General features: G+C 45.6%; 1 protein-coding gene across 3 annotated transcripts in view; it reads left to right on the top strand.

Moving 5' to 3' along the window:
- Nucleotides 1-12386: 12386 nt before the first annotated feature.
- Nucleotides 12387-22370, top strand: part of VPS54 (VPS54 subunit of GARP complex) — a 78055-nt gene continuing 68071 nt past the window's right edge. Inside the window, exon 1 of one of the 3 annotated variants that reach the window (XM_044289317.1) lies at nt 12387-12871. The gene's annotated coding sequence lies outside the window, so the exon portion shown is untranslated. Of the gene's footprint in view, nt 12872-12916; nt 13086-22370 lie in introns of those variants that run through there. The other 2 variants (XM_044289320.1, XM_044289319.1) reach the window with 2 other exon arrangements.

The following is a 22370-nucleotide window of genomic DNA, read 5'->3' on the forward strand; positions in this document are numbered from 1 at the left end:
TGTTAGTGCCCCCTTACAGTAGTTATACCCTCTTAGTGCCCCTCTTACAAAAGTGAAGACCCTATAGTGTTAATCAAATTAAAAAAGGAATACTCGCTCAGCCCCGTTCCCCTGTTGAACGGGGCACATCATGCTCTCCTCAGCAGTCGATGCGGTGACGTCATCACGCTTTCTGCTAGGGATAACTCCAGCTGGGGAATGGTGGAGCAGGAAGCTGATGGCTCTCATCCACGCACTGCATAGAAAATCAGTTGACCTGAAATCTATCAGCGGCCGAAATCCAGGACTGTGCCACCAGATCCGGGAAGCTTGGGATGCTTATGCGTACAATACAACAATTCCCTACAATACATATAACACATATAAAAACTGTACAGAAGTTGTATGTAATAACGTGCATAAACATTTTTGAGAACATTGCTGATTTTATTTTATTTTTTGTTTCTTCACTTCCCCAAAATTTTTTATAGAAAGTGATCAAAAAGTCATAAACAACCGACAACGGTACCAATAGAAAATACAGCTTGCCAAGCAAGAAAATAGTCCTCACACAGCTCCATAGATGGAAATGTAAAAAAAAGTTATGGGTGTCAGAATATGTCGATGCAAAGAAAACTTTTTTTTTCTATTTTTTTTTTTAAGTATTAGAACAAAAATAACATAAATTTGGTATTCAAGCTGTTCAGTATATCTTATGGAATATTAAATGGTACTACTAAAGGTACTTTCACACTAGCGTTGTTCTTATCCGGCAAACCGTATACAAACGGAAATCCTTTTTTTCCGGATCCATTGATATACCGGATCCTTCTCATTTGGTATCATCCGGAATAACTGATCCGGTATTTAATTTTTTTTCAAATATCAAAAGGGAAAATAGCTCCTCCTATGTCCCGGAGCATGCGCAGACCGGAAAACCGGATCCGGCAATGATGAAATTTCCGGAACACTTGGTACCAGATCCGGAATTAATACATCTTTATGGAAATTAATGCCGGATCCGGCAAGTGTGGTATTATTCCTGGATTTTGGCCGGAAAAACTACAGCAGCAAGCTGCAGTATTTTGTCCGGTCAAATACCGTACAAGGGACGGAACGGAAGACATCGTGATGCATACTGCACGGATTGCTTTCCATTCAGAATGCATTAGAACAAAACTGATGTGTTTTTTTCCGGTATTGAGACCCTTTACCGGATTTCAATACCAGAAAAGAATAACGCTAGTGTGAAAGTAGCCTAAAAAGTGCAGCTTGTCCCACAATAAAAACACATTTCTCATTCGTCCCATGGTGATGTGCTCCTGGCTTTTATTAATTTTTCTGACTGATTCCCTGTTACTGACCTAGGTTGAAGCTAGTCTTGCTCATCACTGAACTTTACTCTTTCTATGCCTCTGAAGTCCATGAGTGCCACTCCAGAGTGCCAGCCACAGCTGCCAGGCCATGCTGTCGCTAAGGCCTCTTTCACACTTGTGTTGTCCGGATCCGGCGTGTACTCCATTTGCCGGAATTACACGCCGGATCTGGAAAAACGCAAGTGAACTGAAAGCATTTGAAGACGGATCAGTCTTCAAAATGCGTTCAGTGTTACTATGGCACCCAGGACGCTATCAAAGTCCTTGTTGCCATAGTAGTAGTGGGGAGCGGGGAGCGGTATACTTACCGTCCGTGCGGCTCTCGGGGCGCTCCAGAGTGACGTCAGAGCGCCCCATGCGCATGGATGAAGTGTCCATGCGATCAGGTGATCCATGCGCTTGGGGCGCCCTGACGTCACTCTGGAGCGCCCGGGGAGCCGCACAGACGGTAAGTATACTGCTCCCCCGCTCCCCACTACACTTTACCATGGCTGTCAGGACTTTAGCGTCCTGGCAGCCATGGTAACCACTCTAAAAAAGCTAAACGTCGGATCCGGCAATGCGCCGAAACGACGTTTAGCTTAAGGCCGGATCCGGATCAATGCCTTTCAATGGGCATTAATTCCGGATACGGCCTTGCGGCAAGTGTTCAGGATTTTTGGCCGGAGCAAAAAGCGCAGCATGCTGCGGTATTTTCTCTGGCCAAAAAATGTTCCGGTCCGGAACTGAAGACATCCTGATGCATCCAGATTTCTCTCCATTCAGAATGGATGAAACTCTATGCCGGAACAGAACAACGCAAGTGTGAAAGAGCCCTAATACGCCTTGCATTTTGTGTCACTACAACCAGCCATGTCTGCCTTCTGCCACAAGTCTTCACTGATCCCGGTCTACCTGAATTGCTATTAGCCTTCAGTAAGGGTACAGAGGGGAGGTAACCAGTTGGGGGGTGTACCTGCACAGACTGACTCTATCCAATCAGTGCTGCCATTTTCAGTCTGTGCAGGTACACCCCCCCAACTGGTTACCTCGCCTCTGTCCCCCTACTGAAGGCTAATAGCAATTCATTCATAACTTCTAGTGCAAATAATAAAGGAATGGCACAACACAGAGCCATAAGAATAGATGCTCCAGAATTGGTAGTACGTGAGGGATGCAGGAAGCTATTAAAATAGGCATGTCAGGAGTAGTGAAAGGTCCTCTTTAAATGGGTGTTTATGGGGTCAGATGATCAGAGATAAGGCTTCACAAAAACGTCAGCTGACGGGACTTTGAAGTGATACTTTTTTTAACCCCTGTATATCAAAAATGACAGAATTTTCTTTTTTTATTAAAGACAAATAATAATAATAATTTAAGCCCAAAATGAGTAAAATGGAATCATAAAGAAAAAGTGTCCTGAAGGAGTCCATAGCTTTTAACATCTATGGTAGTAACAGCAACATTTGCATCTTTGGAATTTCTGAGTAATAACTAACAACCTTCATTTTCCTTGTAGAAATATTACTTTTTTTTGTTGTTGAAATAGTGATTGTGACCGTAAGAAGCTCTTGTTACCTGTCTGATTCTAAAGCTTCCCATACCCTTTAGAGGATCACTTGTCCTATAGCTATTCCTTCCAACTCAATATGCATGTGTCAATGGGGTGGGAATATTCTGCTGCCAGAAATCCACATGGTCGATCCATATTTAAACCATTATCGGCTGTTGAGGAAAGTTGGACATTCCAAAACACATAAGATGGCAGATTCGACCAACTTTCATCTAATATTTGGGTATCCTTTAGCTGAATGACCACCACAATAAATCTCACCACGTATTACACCACTTTTGGATAAAAAAAATCTACACCCTATTTGGATTTATTGATGAATGACAATGCCTGGCTGTAATGCAGGGGGTTGGACCCACTGTGTCACTGAACAGATATGACTTGGGACTACTCCTAAGGGTGTTATCTAAGTGCCCCTCCTGGTCTTCATTCTTTCACCCTGTAAGGGATCGCTGTACTTGGGGGGTCATTCTCACAAGACTCATCTTCAGGACACCAGGTTTCAGGTCCACACAGTGCATTTATTGTGCCTCAGCAAACCAAACATAAATAAATAAACACCTGCCCGGCTGGGCTCTAACTAAACATGAAGTTCCGGACTCACCTAAGTCACAGTTCACACCCTGTGAACCCATGCGACTTTGTCAGCCAATGTCCCACGGCCTCCTGGCTGTAGAGTCCAGTACGCCCACTGTCTCCAGTTCAGTGTTTATTGTGGGGGATTGGGGCTTAGTAGTCCGCCTGACTATAGCCCTGCAACCCTCCCAGGTGTTGCTTCGTCACCCAACTCCAGGCTATCTCCCAGCCTTGTGGTCCCTCAGCCTTGCCCAGCTGAGACCACACAGACAGAGCCTCCAGGCCTCTGTCCACAGATAACACACTCCCCCCTTGCTGACACTCTGGGAGGTGCTTTCTGCCAGGCTGAGTACCTCCAGCTGGTCTCGCCTGTGGTGGAATAGGGGCGTGGACCGCACTATCCACCCCTTCCTTGCCTCTAACCTGCGTGAGACCTGTCACTATCTCACAACCCCTATATAGGGATCTTGTCTCCGCTGCAGGGAAGCCACCAGTCCACTACCTCTTGGAGTAGTCTACATTCAGTGAACGCTGACCCAGGTGGACCAAAAGACATCAGGGCATGGCACCAAAAGGGATGGGTAGAATCAAAGTCAGTGGACAAGCTGAGGTCAAGGCAGGTAGAGTTTGTTCAATCAGTTAAACAGGCCAATTGTTGGGGCAGGCAGCATATGGTCAGTAGGATAAAAAGGCGGAGGTCAGGGAAGGTGGAACACGTGCAAAACCGTACATGGGTAGAAGTCAAGCATGGAAGAGCAGATGGCAACAAGACCTTTGCAAGGACTAGCAAGCTATGGAACCTTTTTGCTTAGGAATCCTCCCACGAGAGAAAGTGCCTAAAGTACCCTCGGAAGGATAGCCATAGGTTGGAACAAATTAGGACACACACTAGCCCTTTAAGAGCTGGTCTACAGGCAGAGAAGACAGTGTGTGAAAGATAAAGGCCACACACTAATCTGGTGGCTGTGTCCACTGTGAAAGGGCAGAGAGATGCCAGAAGGCAAAGAATGCCAGAGAAACAGAGAAGAGGGCACAGGTCAGCATTCCAGCAGCTGTGTCCATTGAGAGAAGTGGGCAGGGACCTCCGGATTTACACTGGGTAGCTGATATGTATGGCTGACCACTTAAAACAACTAAGGGGGAAATAAGTATGTTTTTGGCTATTAGTAGTAAGAAGGGAGCAGACATTTGGACAGCGGTTTTCCTTTAGTTTCCATACAGATGTTTCCTCTTGCCTGGACTCCTCTTGATGGCATCACTTCCTTATTTCTTATCCTTTATTCCTTCTCTCTCTGTTCTTCTGCCTTTCTGCCTTTCTCCGACATTTCATGGTTGAATGTTCTGTGAATGATTAATTCCATGGGAATTTTTATTTATTTTTTCATGTTATAACAACTTCTTCTGTAATGGATGTGTTAGTAATCAACACAAACCAAGCCTGTAACGCTCATAATGTTTTTTCTTTTTTTAAAGAACAAAAAAATTATTTTTAGAATCCCAAAAAATGTATTCTTTATAGTGCAGTGTTTCCATTCTTTTATTAAGACTTCACCATAGAGGAGCTGTATACTTTAGACAAACTTGTACGGTGGATTTCCCTACAGTAGATCATTATGGAACTGCTTCAAAAGACCTAAGATCTCTTATCTCATGAGTAACCCATCACTAAAGGCCCCTTTACACGTTCCTTCCCGGCAATTGCCTGCAACTCAGTGGAGAAAGATGTATTTACATGCAGCGATCTCTTACATAGCATGGGGAGGAGTGATTGCTAATACCAAAGCTCGTCCCCTTACAGAGTGCTTATCCTCTATCCTGTGGATAGGGGATACATTTTTTTTACTGGACAACCCCTTCATAAGTTTCTTCGCACACAATTTTGTTTTTGGTGGTAAAAAAAACCTTTACTTGATCAGCGTATTTTGTAGTGTTTTTTTTTAGACATATTTGAGGAGTTTTTGCCCATATAGTGTGTTTTAACACCTGGTGTTTTTGTATGTCTGACATATACATACATATATATATATATATATATATATATATATATATATATTACAGTACAGACCAAAAGTTTGGACACACCTTCTCATTCAAAAAGTTTTCTTTATTTTCATGACTATGAAAATTGTAGATTCACACTGAAGGCATCAAAACTATGAATTAACACATGTGGAATTATATACATAACAAAAAAGTGTGAAACAACTGAAAATATGTCATATTCTAGGTTCTTCAAAGTAGCCACCTTTTGCTTTGATTACTGCTTTGCACACTCTTGGCATTCTCTTGATGAGCTTCAAGAGGTAGTCACCTGAAATGGTCTTCCAACAGTCTTGAAGGAGTTCCCAGAGATGCTTAGCACTTGATGGCCCTTTTGCCTTCACTCTGCGGTCCAGCTCACCCCAAACCATCTCGATTGGGTTCATGTCCGGTGACTGTGGAAGCCAGGTCATCTGGCGCAGCACCCCATCACTCTCCTTTATGGTCAAATAGCCCTTACACAGCCTGGAGGTGTGTTTGGGGTCATTGTCCTGTTGAAAAATAAATGATGGTCCAACTAAACGCAAACCGGATGGAATAGCATGCCGCTGCAAGATGCTGTGGTAGCCATGCTGGTTCAGTATGCCTTCAATTTTGAATAAATCCCCAACAGTGTCACCAGCAAAGCACCCCCACACCATCACACCTCCTCCTCCATGCTTCACGGTGGGAACCAGGCATGTAGAGTCCATCTGTTCACCTTTTCTGCATCGCACAAAGACACAGTAGTTGGAACCAAAGATCTCAAATTTGGACTCATCAGACCAAAGCACAGATTTCCACTGGTCTAATGTCCATTCCTTGTGTTCTTTAGCCCAAACAAGTCTCTTCTGCTTGTTGCCGGTCCTTAGCAATGGTCTCCTAGCAGATATTCTACCATGAAGGCCTGATTCACACAGTCTCCTCTTAACAGTTGTTCTAGTGATGTGTCTGCTGCTAGAACTCTGTGTGGCATTGACTTGGTCTCTAATCTGAGCTGCTGTTAACCTGCGATTTCTGAGGCTGGTGACTCGGATGAACTTATCCTCCGCAGCAGAGGTGACTCTTGGTCTTCCTTTCCTGGGGCGGTCCGCATGTGAGCCAGTTTCTTTGTAGCGCTTGATGGTTTTTGTGACTGCACTTGGGGACACTTTCAAAGTTTTCCCAATTTTTCAGACTGACTGACCTTCATTTCTTAAAGTAATGATGGCCACTCGTTTTTCTTTACTTAGCTGTTTTTTCTTGCCATAATACACATTCTAACAATCTATTCAGTAGGACTATCAGCTGTGTATCCACCTGACTTCTCCTCAACGCAACTGATGGTCCCAACCCCATTTATAAGGCAAGAAATCACACTTATTAAACCTGACAGGGCACACCTGTGAAGTGAAAACCATTTCAGGTGACTACCTCTTGAAGCTCATCAAGAGAATGCCAAGAGTGTGCAAAGCAGTTATCAAAGCAAAAGGTGGCTACTTTGAAGAACCTAGAATATGACATATTTTCAGTTGTTTCACCCTTTTTTGTTATGTATATAATTCCACATGTGTTAATTCATAGTTTGTGAATGTACAATTTTCATAGTCATGAAAATAAAGAAAACTCTTTGAATGAGAAGGTGTGTCCAAACTTTTGGTCTGTACTGTATATATATAAATTTTATTATTTTTTATAAAGTATGTGCCACCCCATTGTGTCACTTCGTCTTTAGAATTGTATTGGGGGAAAAAACACCATTTAAAACACCATCACACATGCATTTTTTTAAGCTGTAAATGAAACCAGTGGAGGTGTATGGGAGAAAAATACCAGGCAATGAGGGAAAACACTCCAGAACTTGCTGCAATTTAAAGAAAAAATCATTGACCCAAAAAATACACCTCAAAGGTGAAAAATTCCTGTTTGCCTGACGTATAAAACTGAGTCTGCTTATATAGCACCTACCAGTAGCCATTTTGGCTCCAGGAGAAGTATATAGTGGGCTCAGCATGCATGTTGGTACTTGCATCCCTGGATCCGATGAAAGCTGTAATGGCACCGGACGGGGTTAAAAGCAGAGTGTGCTTGGCGTGCATGCTGTACCTGCGCTCCCTGGACTTTGTGTGGCTGTCATGGCCCATAAAAGGTAGGAACTAATGTTAGGGACCACTCATTAAGGCGACCTTGACGTGGTGAGTGGCTTATTACGCTTTGGCCAAAATGTACACCAATGCCTCATTCAACATCCAGCATAGAGGCAGGGCAGAGTGCTGGTTGCAGAGTGCGATTGCATTTTGTGTTTTTGCGTTTAAATAAAGAAAACTGTGTGATACCAGCCTAATGAAAATCTCTTCCATTGGTCCGTTAATTTATGTAGTCATCTTGCCCCACAAACCCCTTTCCAGGGAATTTATATTAACCACAAAGACTGAAAACTGATTTATCAAAACTAGTGCAAAGGAAAAAAGTGGATTTCCACCAACCAATTTGCCTCAATATCCTTGTTGGTGCCAGAGACGAATTGCACTAAAGCCTGCTGCTACTGTATGTATTTCCACTGGTGTGGGGGGTCCGGTACCTTCAACATTAGAATGGGATTTCTTCCATCACTGCTCAGCAGCCCTGGAAGCATGTCTGAGTTTTTTGGTCAGGTTGCTGTGCCAGGATTGTCTGTTGATTTTTCGGGTTTTGTTGTGTGTGAGGGGGGCAACAGTGTCCAGAGCTGTACTTATTGTGGTGGCAGCATCTGGGTCTTGGAGAGAACAAATAGTAGAGAGTGGCAGAAGAGAGTCAGAAAGCAAGCGAAAGTCGAAATATTTAAGGTTCCTGCGGGGGGGTGCTAGTGTGTGGACCCGGGCAGCAGCAGAAGAGACCAATGAAGAGAAGGTGAGTAGGTTGTGGTCGGATAGAGGGAGAGGCGAATTAGAAAGGTTAGGTAGATAGGGAGCAGAGGCAGGTAAAGATAAGATCCAGAGTGTGACAATCTCTGTGGGTGGGAGCGGAAGACTACTGTGAGAGGCCCAAGGAGGAAGATAGTGATAGGAGTTTAGAGGCGGCTGAGTGGCAGGTGTCAATAGGGATGTTGATGTCACCCATGATAATAGTGGGGATGTCGGCAGAAAGGAAGTGTAGGAGCCAGATGTTAAAGTGGTCAAGAAAGATGGTGGCTGGGCCTGGGGGCGGTAAATGACAGCTACTTGGAGGTTGGAGGGAGAGTAAATGCGAACAGAGTGTACTTCAAATGAAGTGAGCGTAATGGAGGGTGGCTGTGGAGTTGGGCTGTAGGAGCAGGTGTCTGATAGGAGAAGACCAACTCCTCCACCATGTTTGCAGCCGGGGTGGGGGTGTGAGTGAAATTAAATCCACTATATGAGAGTGCAGCAGGGGAGGAGGTGTCAAAGGGTGTCAGCCATGTTTCTGTGAGACACAGAAAGGAAAGTTTTCAAAAGATGAAAAGATCATGAATGTAGGACAGTTTGTTACAGACAGAGCATGCATTCCATAATGCTCCTGCAAGAGGAACCAAAGAAGCAGGGGTCAGAGATATGGTCATTAGGTTCAAGGGGTTGCAGAAATTTGTAGAAGGAGATTTGTAGTGGGATGTAGAGGTGATAGTGGGGATTTGCTGAGGAGGGCCTGGATTTGCAGAGATATCACCAGCAATAAGGAGAAGCAGAGAAAGTGTTAATAGATGAGAATAAGAGAGGTCATGAGGTATCTGTGTGTGTTTGGGAAGGAAGTGTTTTACATTGCCAAACAGGTTTGTGCAAGCAGTCAGGTGAGAAGGTAAGATGGAGGAAGAGATGAATAGTTCCTTGCTGGGTGAATGGATGTGGGGGTATTTCAGGAGGTTTTGGAAAAATGGGAAAAGTAAGATGAAAGATTTAATGCAAACAATGTTTCACTATTTCTGTTATTACCTTTAGTCCCCTTTTGGTTCCATTCTGTATGTGCACTTAAAGAGTTGAACTTGAAAGATGTTGCATTTGGAAAGACCAAGGTCTGGAAGACCTAGGAACTTAGATTTATACCACTAAGTGTTCAATCAGGTGTGACCAAGAGGGGAAGGGGCTACATTTGGCCTAATCAAGGGAGGACCAGATACAGGGGTGAAATAGTCAATGTAAACAAATACTCAATAAATCCAGCAGGGAAAGAGACATTAAAGTTCAATGGAGACATACCAGGGAATGAGAAGGAAAGATGAGGGGTGTGGACAATATCAGACTCTGGAAAAGCTGGGTGCAGCACCTGGAGAGGAGAGAATTAGGTAATAGTAGGCAGTGATGACAAAGTGGATTCCATATCCATAATATTACATTCTGGTATAATTCAGTATGTGCACTTAAAGAGTTGCATTTGAAAGATGTTGCATTTGGAAAGACCCAGAATGTTCAACTCATTCTTCAATGCTACAACGTTCACTGCAATGGACCCCAGGGTGCGATTGCCTGCGGTAGGACACCATGACACAACTACACTACATCAGGGCACCACCAGCCCCACCGTCTACACCGGCTCCCACAGGGGCTCACTGCACATAGGGCAAAATCTGAACAAATAATTGCTTCAAATTTAAAAATCTACACCACAGGTCAATTTACGCATGGAAAATGTATGCAAGACATCTTAAACATCTCATCTATTTAACTGTTTTCGTGCTGATTTCACCCTTTTCAATGAAAAGGGGAGACCTGCGGAAAAACTGCATTAAACTCGCCTCAAAAAACATAAGTAACACATGGTTTCCGGTGCAGTTTTGGCGCGGAAGCACATAAATCTGTGCTGATTATGCATTAGTAGACCTGCACCCGTGTAGCCTTAGGCCGCTTACACAATGTGGATTACACAAGGTTTTTCTATGCAGATTTTCGTGTGGAAAAACCTCAGTATAAGGGCTCATGCCCACGAACGCAAGGGCTCCGTGCCCGTGCTGCGGTCCGCAATGCACGGGCACTGACCGTGGGGCAGGCGCATTCGTATTGCGAACCCATTCACTAGTAGTGCTTCCGTGGGGTTCTGATTTGTGCTTCCGCACCGCATCTAAAGCGCCTCTGAGTCAAGGTCCTATCCTGTGCAATTGAGCTTGTTACCACTTGTGTTCCTGACTACGTGCCTCGTTCCTAGACTACGCTCTTTGTCTGATCCCTGCCTGCTTGCATCGCTCCTCCTGTTGCTGACCCGGATTGTCCGACTTTGTTCCTGTGCCGCCTGCCCTGACCCATTGCTTGTCTCGACTACGTCTCTGTCTCATTCTTCAGTTCCTGTCTAACCATGCCTGTACAGTCGGTACCTTTGCAGGTACCTCCTGGTTCGCCTGGACCTGCTGACGTGCCCTGTGAAGTCTATGGGTCTGTAAAAACCACTGACTCAAAACAGATCAGTGTTCTGTCAGTGATTTTTCATGGACCATGGATAGATGTTCTGTAAATTAATTTTCAGCCTAGCAGCGTCCATGGAATAAGGAAGTCACACGGAGAGCAAAAAAAAGGACATGTGGACCAAAAGTGGATTCTTTGTGAACCACTGACCATCTTGTCACGGATGTCATCATGGATGTGTGAATGAGGCCTTAGATCTTAGGGTGCATCCAGACAGAAAGGAAGGTCCACTGCCTGCATGAAGTACATGTGGTTTTTGCACCAGTAGGACTACGTTCACATCTCCGTTTTGGAGATCCGGTGCAAGTACCAGCTGTTAGCCAGACAAAAAAAGTTGCACACAACGTTTTTTGTCCGGCCGAAACCTGGCATTTATGCCAGAAATCGGCCAGGTCACCGCCGGACCTCAATGCAGTCAGTGGGGATCTGGCTGTGAAGTAGAGGATCCGGCAGGCTGCCGTGTGCCGAAACAGCCTGCCGGATCTCAGAACGGAGATGTGAACGAAGCTTTGCGGCGGTGCAGTCCATCCTTTCTATTGCAAAGGATAAAATCTGTGGGGGAGATCCGCAGCAGAAACTGACAAGTTGCAGAATTCAAACCCGCACCACTGGTCAATTTATGCTGTGAATCTTTAAACATGGCACCCGCTCGCGTGGGCAGTGGGAGCCATAGCTGGTGCGTCTCTGCTGTTTCAAACAGCAGAGGCCCGCGGCTCATGTCTGCGATCGGCAATAATGCTGATCGCAGGCATTTAAGCCTTTAGATGCTGCGGTCAAGTGATAAACCTGGAAGAGCGGGCTTCTGGGTAAAGACCGGCTCCCCCATGCGGCTATTGGGGAAGCCTGGCCTTCAATCCAATATGCTGAGTCTCTATGAAGTTGCTGCAGTTCCCATGTTGGCCTGCAGGTGGTAGGCCAACATAGGATAATACCAAATTCAGCTTAGACTGTAGTTCTATGTAACCGCAGTATAAGCAAAAATAAAAATATCTGACTAGTGAATATTATTGCCTCCTAGAAGGGGCTACAAAAAGGGTTAAAAGTAAAAAAATATATAATATATATATATATATATATATATATATATATTTTTTTTTTTTAAATCACCCCCCTTTCCCTAGAATAAAAAATAAATACATATACAATAAAAAATATATACATCATGGGTATCGCCATGTCTAAAAACACCCATACTATTAAAATATAAAAATATCTATCCCATGGCATATAGTGAACAGCTTAACAGTAAAAAAAATAAAAATCTAAATGGCTGATTCGCCATTTTTTTCATTGCTTCTCACGCACTCCAAAATGGTTTAAATAAAAACGACATATCGTTATGCAAAACATGAGCCCCGCACAGGTCAGCAGACATGACTATAACATTTTTTTTTTTTATCAAGGTCATAATACAGCGTTTTTTTTCAGAGAATGAAAGGTACAGGTCAGTCTTGCCACATAGGGCCAAAATCCATAAAACTGTGGCAGAACTGCGGTTTTCCCAGCTTCCCACTACTTTGTATGACACATTACATGGCGGCATCAGAAAGTACAACTTGCCCCTCATAGGGCTATGTGAATGGAAACAGAAAAAGTTATGGCTCCAAGAAGACAAGGAAGAAAAAAAAAAAAAAAAAAAACTCCAGTATCCAAGGGGTTAAACCTTATGTACGTTGCTGGTTCTGTAAAAGGCTGTGGATTTGGTGCCCAAAAATCTGCAAAGGCAAATCCCCTCCGTGTTCACAGGTGTGACGCTAGCGTCTCCTAATGTAATAGTCTGTTAGTATTGTCGCAGCGTCCTGGCTGCTGTGTGTGAACCCTGCCCTGTCGCCGCAGCCCCAGTGCCGGCTTCTTCCTCCTTCTCAGGATCGGCCTGGCAGCCATTCAGCGGCTCTGCCCTCCCTCCCCCGGTGTCTGACGCGTTGCATGCCGGTGCTCGGGGCTCTGGCCGCCCGGGAGATGCTGCTGGACGAGCGGCGGCGCCGAGACCCACACACCCGCTGCAGGTACCGGGAGACTGGGGAGAGGGAGGCGGGAAGTGCGAGTGACGGTACCGGAGGCCGGACTCTGAGGGGAACTCAGGCCAGGCGGGGAGAGGGGCAGGGCGGGCACTTGGCTGGGAGAGCTCCCGGCTCCGGATGAGGCCTACACCAGGATCAGGTGCGAGTGACACAGGTTTACGTTACCTGCAGTGGAGCAATGGCTGCTAGTGACTGCAGGGTGTGTATGTATATATCTGTCACTATATACACTGTACTGTACACTATGCTGTATGCCTATACTAAACATAGATAATATAGACTAGACTTCTACTGTATAATATATAATGCTTACACTGTACTATTTAATGAGATATATACTATACTTTATGCTATATACTTTATATATATATATATATATACCTTGTATGCTTACACTGTACTATTTACTGATATATTATACTATACTTTATGCTATATACTTATACTATATATATATATATATATATATATATATATATATATACACCTTGTATGCTTACACTGTACTATTTACTGATACTATATAATTAGTATAAGGTCCTAGCCACCTGCACGTCCCCAGATATTTCCATCGTCCCCCCATGTACCTCATATGAAGGGCTGATCTGTTGCAGACCATAAACCTTCCTGTTGCCACAAGATTCCTGTCAAGTTGTAATAAAAGGCTAGTTTTTTTAACAATATCAGTTCCTGGGAAAGCTGGGTGCACACAATATGGCGGCATAGTCCTGACAGGGCGGTCACCCAGCTTTACCAGACCCAATGGTAAATCCCCAACTTGTCACCCAGCTTTTCTAGAGCCCTGAATGACAACGCCTGTCACGGGGGCCATACTGGTTGTCCAATCAGGACATGGCAACGTAGATATATTTCAAGGGTTTCTACCACCAGATTTGGTCCTATTTAGCTGACTGACACCAGCGATGCGCTACTGTCAGCAGTCCATAACAGTGTTCTTACTTATCATCTGTCTGCTGCCGTTCACCTTAAAAACGTACTTTTATAGATATGCTAATGAGCCTCTAGGTGCTATGTGGGCGTCATTAGCACCTAGAGGGCTCCGTCCACTAACCATTTCAGCCGCCCATCGCATCCCTCCAGCCCGCCCCGCTCCTGTTGATTGACGTGAAACTTCTCAGTATCTCGTACCAATTCCTACGCCGTGCGCTTCTGTATTCTCCCGGCGCCGGCTTCCTCACTGCGCCTACTACGTTACAGTGAGGAAGCCAGCACCAGGAGCGCGGCATTCACTCACTGCGCCTGCGCCGAATACAGAAGCGCACGGCGCAGGCGTGGGAATTGGTACGAGATACTGAGAAGTTTCACGTCAATCAACAGGAGCGGGGCGGGCTGGAGGGATGCGATGGGCGGCTGAAATGGTTAGTGGACGGAGCCCTCTAGGTGCTAATGACGCCCACATAGCACCTAGAGGCTCATTAGCATATCTATAAAAGTACGTTTTTAAGGTGAACGGCAGCAGACAGATGATAAGAACACTGTTATGGACTGCTGACAGTAGCGCATCGCTAGTGTCAGTCAGCTAAACAGGACCAAATCTGGTGGTAGAAACCCTTTAACACCTCAAGGACGACGCAGGGACTGCTGATTACTGGGGATTTTTAGGAGGAAATACTCGGTAACTTTCAAAAATGTTTGAATCAGCAGAGGTTTTCTGCACCGTCTGCGTTGTGTTCAGCGGTGGATGTCTCGTCTCCCGTGGCCTGTGTGATGGTTGTCAGGTCTGAGGTGTCGTGGCGTCGACAGATCCGGTGCCTATTTGCTGCATATGGGACCGCAGACAAATGTGGGCCGTGTGCTTTTCTAAATCTGGTGCACGGGCTGGCGCCATTTTCTACTCTGTGTCTGGTTGTTTGCAGTCTGGGTATTGCTGTGTTTGCGGCGTGTCTAGGGGGCCATATTGGATGTATATACCAGTGTTTTACTCCTGGGATTACAACCACCACCACTGCTGCGCATGTGTGCCTATGTGCACTCCCACAGTCCCGGCCACCAGAGGGGTCTGCACCTTTTCCTATAGTGTGCTAGCACGACCACCAATGATGGACTGCAGGGTGGTCGTAACCCCTGGATATGAGCAGTGGTATAATGTGATGGAAAAATTAATCCAGTCAGCAAAGTGAGCAATATGGACAATCACAATACATTAGCTTCCTCTGCACGATAAATGCCATTTCCTGAGGGGAGACAACCTCTTTAAGGAAAACTTCTTAATGGGGTTTATGTAGGGTGGGCACTGGCTTCACCCCAGAAAGCCTGAACTCAACGGCCACGCCTCCAAACCGATAAACCATGCCCGCCTCCGTGGAACCACACCCACACCGCCGGCCAGGGAACAAACAGGGGGAGGAGAGGGAAGAAGTTTGTGAATGGAAGGTGAGCTGGGGGCACCCTGGGTGCTACTCTCCCCCTCAGGGAGCCATGTCTGCGGCTCTAGTGACTGACTGGGGGTGAGAGAAGCCTCGGTCAGTTGCTGCAGCTCACTCTCAGACAGCGCAGTGCTGACGTTTATTATTTTTTATTTATTTTTTTACACTTTCTGCATACAAAAACTTTGGGGGGCATTTAACATTACATTTTGTGTTGTTGATTTTTCCCGTAATAGGAGCCTGACATAGCCCCAGTTGCATGGGGAGCACAGCCTCCCGGGCCACACTGCAGAGTGGATTTGGGTCTGCAAAGACCCAGCAACTCATGCACACACCTGGCCCACTACTCTGGCGATTACACGATTGCAAGGACCGCAGCAGGAAACAACATTGTCCCTGTCTGATCTGTTTAGACCAGAGATGCCCAACCTGGGCCCTTCAGTTGTAGCAAAACTAAAACTCCCAGCATGCCTGGACAACCTACAGCAGGGCATGGTGGGAGTTGTAGTTTAACAACAGCTGGAGGACCACAGGTTGAGCATCTCTGGTATAGACTATGCTCATTGAGTGCTGTGTACACGGTGATGGGGAAGGGTAAAATACCGGCCCTGTCTTCTCTAGGGGGGACTAGTGAGCCTAGAAACCTGTTGCCATTTTTTCTGTTGATGCTTATGGAAAGTCTAATAAATGGTCACTGGATCCTGGAGAGGGCTGCCGGGTCCTAGGGTCTAAAGGGACTTTTGCTGTAAGGTTATCAAAGTTGTATCGTCACTAGAATATTTCTCTTTAGGCACCTTTTTAATATGATGACAAAGGGAAGAGGAACCCAACGTGGTTTACCACAGGTCTCTGTAGACCACATATTCTGGAGGTGGATCGATAGATGACATAATATTTTTAAAGCCTAAAATACCATAGTTTTTGCATTTGAAATCTTACGTTGAAGGCTCCTTTTAATCATCCATTTATTAGCAATTTAGACTGGTTCTCACGGCAAAAATCTGTAGGACCTGCTGGAGTTATGAGTGAGCATCAAGAAGTTAACTTTCTAACAGTCTAAGGCCCCTTTCACACAAGCGAGTTTTTCACGTGGGTGCGATGCGTGACGTGAACTCATAGCACCTGCGCTTTCAATGGGTCTGTTTAAAAAAAATTTCCACGCATCATTTCTGCGTTGCGTGAGACCCCGGCAGTGCTAGAACGGGGGCGGTGTTATACTGAGTCTACAACTCGCTCGTGTGAGAGCAGCTTAAGGCCTCCTCTTTCACCCGAACGATACGGATTGTGTCAGGATCTGTTTAGGAAAAAACTGATGGTTTTGCGAGCAAGTTCAGTCAGTTTTGTCTGCAATTGCGTTGAGTGTTCGATTAATTTTTTATTTATTTTTTTAAATCAGTTTTGATGTGTTTTTCACGCACGTGAAAAAAAAACAAGAATAAAAAATCTACTGGCAAACATCCGTGAAAGAGACGCTGTGTCCCCATGTAATGCATTTTTCACTCAGCCCCATTCACTTCTATGGAACCAGAGCTGCGTGAAAAACACAGAATATAGAACATGCTGCAGTTCTTCCTGAGCGCAGAACTGATGCATTTGCTTCACGCATCACACCTAGACGGGAAAAATCGCTTGTGTGAAAGAGGCCTTGGGGCTCATGCACACGACTGTATTTTGCATCCTTGTCCGCTCCGCTTTTTTTTGTTGCAGATTGCTCACGCAGCAAATTTCTGAGTCTGCAAAAAAAAAAAAGACGTCAGCACACCACACGGATTGCATCCTCATCTGTATGTCCGCTCTGCAAATTATAGAACATGTCAACATGTCCTATTCTTGTCCATATTGCAAACGAGAATGGTTATTTCTAGAGATGGGAGGGAGAAAACTGCGGTTTCTACACTTTTCCGACATGCTTGACAAAGGGGCAGGGCTTAAAGGGAAATGGCCTTACAGGCACCATCTTTCCTTTATACCTCTGAATCAGCTTCACTACTGGTTTAGGCCTCATGCACACGACTGTTGGCCGCAAACGGCGGGTCGGCAATCCACGGCCGCCGGCCGTGTGCACCCCGCATCACGGATGTGGACCCATGCACTTGAATGGGTCCACAATTCTGGTGATGCGGAACGGAGTCACGGAACGGAACACCGAAAGCACTACGTAGTGCTTCTGCTGTGTTTCTTTCCGTGGTTCCGCACTGCAAAAAAATGACGTCATATTTTTTTGCGGTGTGGACATACCACGGACCCATTCAAGTTGAATGGGTCCAGCCCGCTGAACGGATGTTGCCCGTGCATTGGGGACTGCAATTGCGGTCCTCAATGCACGGAACGGCCATGTGCATGAGGCCTTAGGCTCATAATGACTGGTGGAAATAACTGATCAAATAACTGAAGTGTGAACTCAGCCTAAGGCCTCAAGCACACGATCGTGTGCTGGCCGGGCCCATGCTGCGGACTGCAAATTGTGGTCCACAATGCATGGGCACCGACTGCGGGGCCGCCGCATGCGGATCGCGGACCCATTCAATTGGATGGGGTCCACAATCTGCATCCAACTGTCCACACTTTTTTGCGGTGCGGAGGCATTGACATAAAATCCATGGAAGCACTCTGTAGTGCTTCTGTGGGCTTCCCATCCGTGCCTCCATTCCACACCACACCACATCTTCCGAATTGTGAACTATTCAAATGAATGGGTCTGCATCTGTGATGCTGGGTGCACACGGCCAGTGCACGTCTATTGCGGACCCACTGTATGTGGCCCGCAATACGGCCACAGCCGAGCAACGGCTGTGTGCATGAGCCCTTAGGCCCCTTTCACACAAGTAAATTTTCTGCGCAGGTGCAATGTGTGACGTGAACGCATAGCACCCGCACTGAATATGGACCCATTCATTTCAATGGGTCTGTGTACATGAGCTTTTTTTTTTCATGCATCAGTTCTGCATTGCGTTAAAAACGCAGCATGTTGTATATTCTGTGTTTTTTACGTAGCCCTGGCCCCTTAGAAGTGAATGGGGCCTCAGTGAAAAACGCATTGCATCCGGAAGCAAGTCTGGATGCAATACGTTTTTCACTGATGGTTGCTAAGAGATGTTGTTTGTAAACCTTTAGTTTTTCATCATGACCATCAAAACGCATTGCACCCGCGCAGAATAAACTGAACAACTAAACGCAATTGCAGACAAAACTGACTGAACTTGAAAAATGGTGCGAGTTTCCCTGAACACACCGTGAGCGCATCTGGACCTAATCCGCCACACTCGTGTGAAAGAGGACTTACCCTGGGTTCACACCTGAGCGTTCGCGATAGAGCGCTCTGTATGCGCGATTGTACCGGCGTTTGCAATCGCGCCTACAGAGACAAGCGAACGCCCATTGTCGCGCGTTCCCGAAAGTCTATGTACGGAAACGCGTGACAAGCCGCCCCAAAGAAGCTCATGTACTTCTTGGGGCGTCGGGCGTTTTACAGCGCGATCATACGCGCTGTAAAACGCCCAGGTGAGAACCATTCCCATAGGGAATCATTGGTTTCTCCTTGTTGCGCGTTTTACAGCACCTAGGAACGCGCTGTAAAACGCTCAGGTGTGAACCCAGCCTTAGGGTTCATGCACACTACCATGGTTTTTGTCTGAATCCGGTCTGCATATTTTGCAGCTCAGATGCGGACCATTCACTCCAATGGGGCCACAAAAGATGCAGTCAGCACATCATGTGAGTAAGGCTACATGCACACGACCGTATGTGTTTTGCGGTCCGGCAAAAAAATTAAAAAAAATCCTTTTTTTTTTTTGCGGATCCATTGTAACAATGCCTAGAATGGACAAAAATAGGACATGTTCTATTTTTTTTGCGGGGCTATGGAACGGACATACTGATGCGGACAGCACACAGTTTGCTGTCTGCATTTTTTGCGGACCCATTGAAATGAACGGGTCCGCATCCCAATAAATAAAAAGTTATAAAAAAAATAAATAAATAATACAATGGCCCAGATTTAGGGATCATGCCTTTTGCGGAACGGAATGTCCTGCCCTTGTCCTCAAAACGGACAAAAAGAGGACATGTTCTACTTTTTTTTTGCGGGGCTGTGGAACAGACTTAGGCTACATGCACATGAACGGTGTTGTTTCCGTGTCCGTTCCGTTTTTCTTTTCCCGGATAGGATGCGGACCCATTAATTTCAATGGGTCCGCAAAAAATGCGGACAGCACACCGTGTGCTGTCTGCATCAGTATGTCCGTTCCGTAGCCCCGCAAAAAAAAATGTAATATGTCCTATTCTTGTCCGTTTTAGGCATTGTTACAATGGATCCGCAAAAAAAAAAAACGGATGGCATACGGATGTCATCCGTTTTTTGTTTTTTTTGCGGACCACAAAACACATACGGTCGTGTGCATGTGAGTAACAGGCAGTAAAAACACAGCCAAGTCGCCGGTCGCATGTTACAAGTGACTTTTTACATTAAAGTCATTGGAGTAAAAGTCACGTGCAACCTGCGACACAAAATCCATCAGGTCAGAGTTTATTTCTCTGCAGGAGATTTCTAGAATCTCCTACATCCAACTCCCGTAGATGCTGCATATTTTTTCTACCAAATTCTCATTTACGCCACATGTAGCCATCGCCTTTTGTTTTATTTGAGCAAGCCGAACCCCTTACGACTCACGCTGACGCTGTGACCTCTGCGTTTATAGGCTCCATAATGTTTTTTCTTTATTCAATTATAGTTTTTTTGTGTGTGTGTGAATACAGATGGGGAGGGGGAGTGCCCTGTGTTTTGCTGCAAATTCATGACAAACTGAGTAGATTTTTCCCCAGCTCTCATCCTATTCAGAATCTGCAGAATGCCCTAAAATCCAGAGAAAAAAATCAGCTAGATGTGACTGGCGGTTTGACAGCCCATACCTCTCTCTTGTACTGTATTTGGTTTGGGTAACGTCAATGCAGAATCCACACCAAAAATCTGCAACAAATCTGCCCCATCTGAACATGGCCCGGATGATCTCTTTGTGAGGGCTCTTCGATCAGCGTTGCGTTACGGATTTCATCGGGCCCCTCCTACAGAATTGCTATTTATATGTTTTTGTAAACCATGAGAAGTTTTTTGCAGTCCGTCTCCAGCTCTCGTCTGAACCTGTGTCTATTAGGTTATGTTTGGCCGGAGTGACGATGCCGTATAGAAATAAACATATTTGGAAGCTTTTTTTTGTTCATTTTTTAGGTCAACGAGGCGTCATTTACCCTCATTCAATAGTGGTGTGAGCAGTAGAGATAATCTGCATGCGCTGGGCCCAGGGACACGTCTGCCTGGAGATCACACACCTCAGGCAGGCCGCTTGTTTGCTCAGCCTGTGAGCAGGTTACACGTCTTTCTGCTTTTACTTCCTTTATGTTTCTCTTTGACCGAGATATAAGTAAATTGCTTGCTAATCCTGCTAAAGCCCATAGAGCTTGATTAGGCCGGGTGACCAATGAACGTGACGTCACTGGCCTAGGATGAGGCCTAAGCACCCTCAGAGCGCCCTGATCTCTTTGTACAGCTGAGTTGGACCCCCACCGATCTGATACTGATGACCTATCCGGAGGACAGGCCGTCAAAATCCCAGAGGGAAGTCATCGCTGAGATGTACAAGAAGACGCACTTGCCTCCATAAAATATCTAGAATGGACCTGTCCTCTCTCCTGACATGTAATCTTATTCTCCATAATATAACAATTCTGTAGCATCTTTTCCTAGAACTCTGCATTGCACCAGTCCTCCGCTATTCCTCTTAGAAATTCACCAGTAAGTTGACAACTGGATGTTACCATTCCCTTTGTCCAAGGGTGTGTTCCTGCACGGTCAGCACTGATTGGACAGTGTCAGAGTTATGTAGGAACCCATCCCCACCTGGTAACGCCCATTTTAGAATTTATCCTTACATTTCTTGTAGGAATAACAGAAGAACAGCACAATGCAGACTTCTGTTCTATTATGGGGAATACAGTAATTTAGTACGACAGACATGTCAGAGGTGGCAGGTCCTGTAAGCAGCCTCTTGTGTATTCTCCTACGTCTCAGTGACCTCCCCGCTAATTCATTAAACATGAAATCACTTAGCTTGTTACTTTGCAGATTCTTAAGTGGTCTCTTTAATAATTATCCCCGGCTTTTTAACGCTTCTGATAAGTCTTTGCATGAACAGCCTAAGCTGCTAATAAGATTCTGATAATTATCATAAGTTTATACAGGATCTTGTGGGGCATAATAAAGTGACAGTTAATTAGCAAATTATTGAAAATTGCCCCGTTTTGCTGTGTCTGTCGTCAAGGGTGACACCGCAAAAGCAGTTATTCTTTGTATGCAGAGAAGTTATATATTTTCTATATCATTTGGGGTTGTTTTACACCAGCGAGTCCTTTTGCGGGAATCACACTCGGTGTGTGAGCGTGAACCTCCGTTCTGGACTTGCAGGAGCGCAGGGCATTATACTGATTTATAATGCTGTGTGTCTCTGCATGACCTTATTGCTGCAGAATCATACCAACAGCTTTATGTCAGTATCATCCTGTAGAAGTCGCTGGTGTGAAACAGCCTTAGGGCTCATTCACACAATCGTGTAAAGCACGTGCTGTGGACCGCAAATTGCGGTCTGCAATGCACAGGCATCATCCATGGGGCAGGCGCATGGGGATCGCAGACCCATTCACTTGAATGGGTCCGTGATCCTTCTGTTCCGCAAAAAGATAGAGCAAGTTCTATCTTTTTGAGTGCGGAAGCACGGAACGGAACCCCAGAAAGCACTCCGTTGTGTTCCGCTCTTCCGTTCCGCATCTCAGGATTTGCAGACCCATTGAAATGGGTGGATCCGCATCCGTGATGCGGAATGGCCACGGAACGTGCCTGTGTATAGCGGATCCGCAAATGTGGTCCACAATTCCGCAACGGGCAGCACACGTTCGTGTAAACGAGCCCTTACTTGCAGTTTTCAAGATCTCTGTTTGCAGTCATGGAGTAAGAGCCTTCATTGTTCATAGCAGACAGTAGAAGTCTTTCCTGGTCATGTGATGGACACAAAGGTGCACAGCTTGTTGCGGTACAGGCGCCTTGGCTG

Source organism: Bufo gargarizans, chromosome 4 (assembly GCF_014858855.1).
Source record: "Bufo gargarizans isolate SCDJY-AF-19 chromosome 4, ASM1485885v1, whole genome shotgun sequence".
Classification (NCBI taxonomy): Eukaryota; Metazoa; Chordata; class Amphibia; order Anura; family Bufonidae; genus Bufo; species Bufo gargarizans.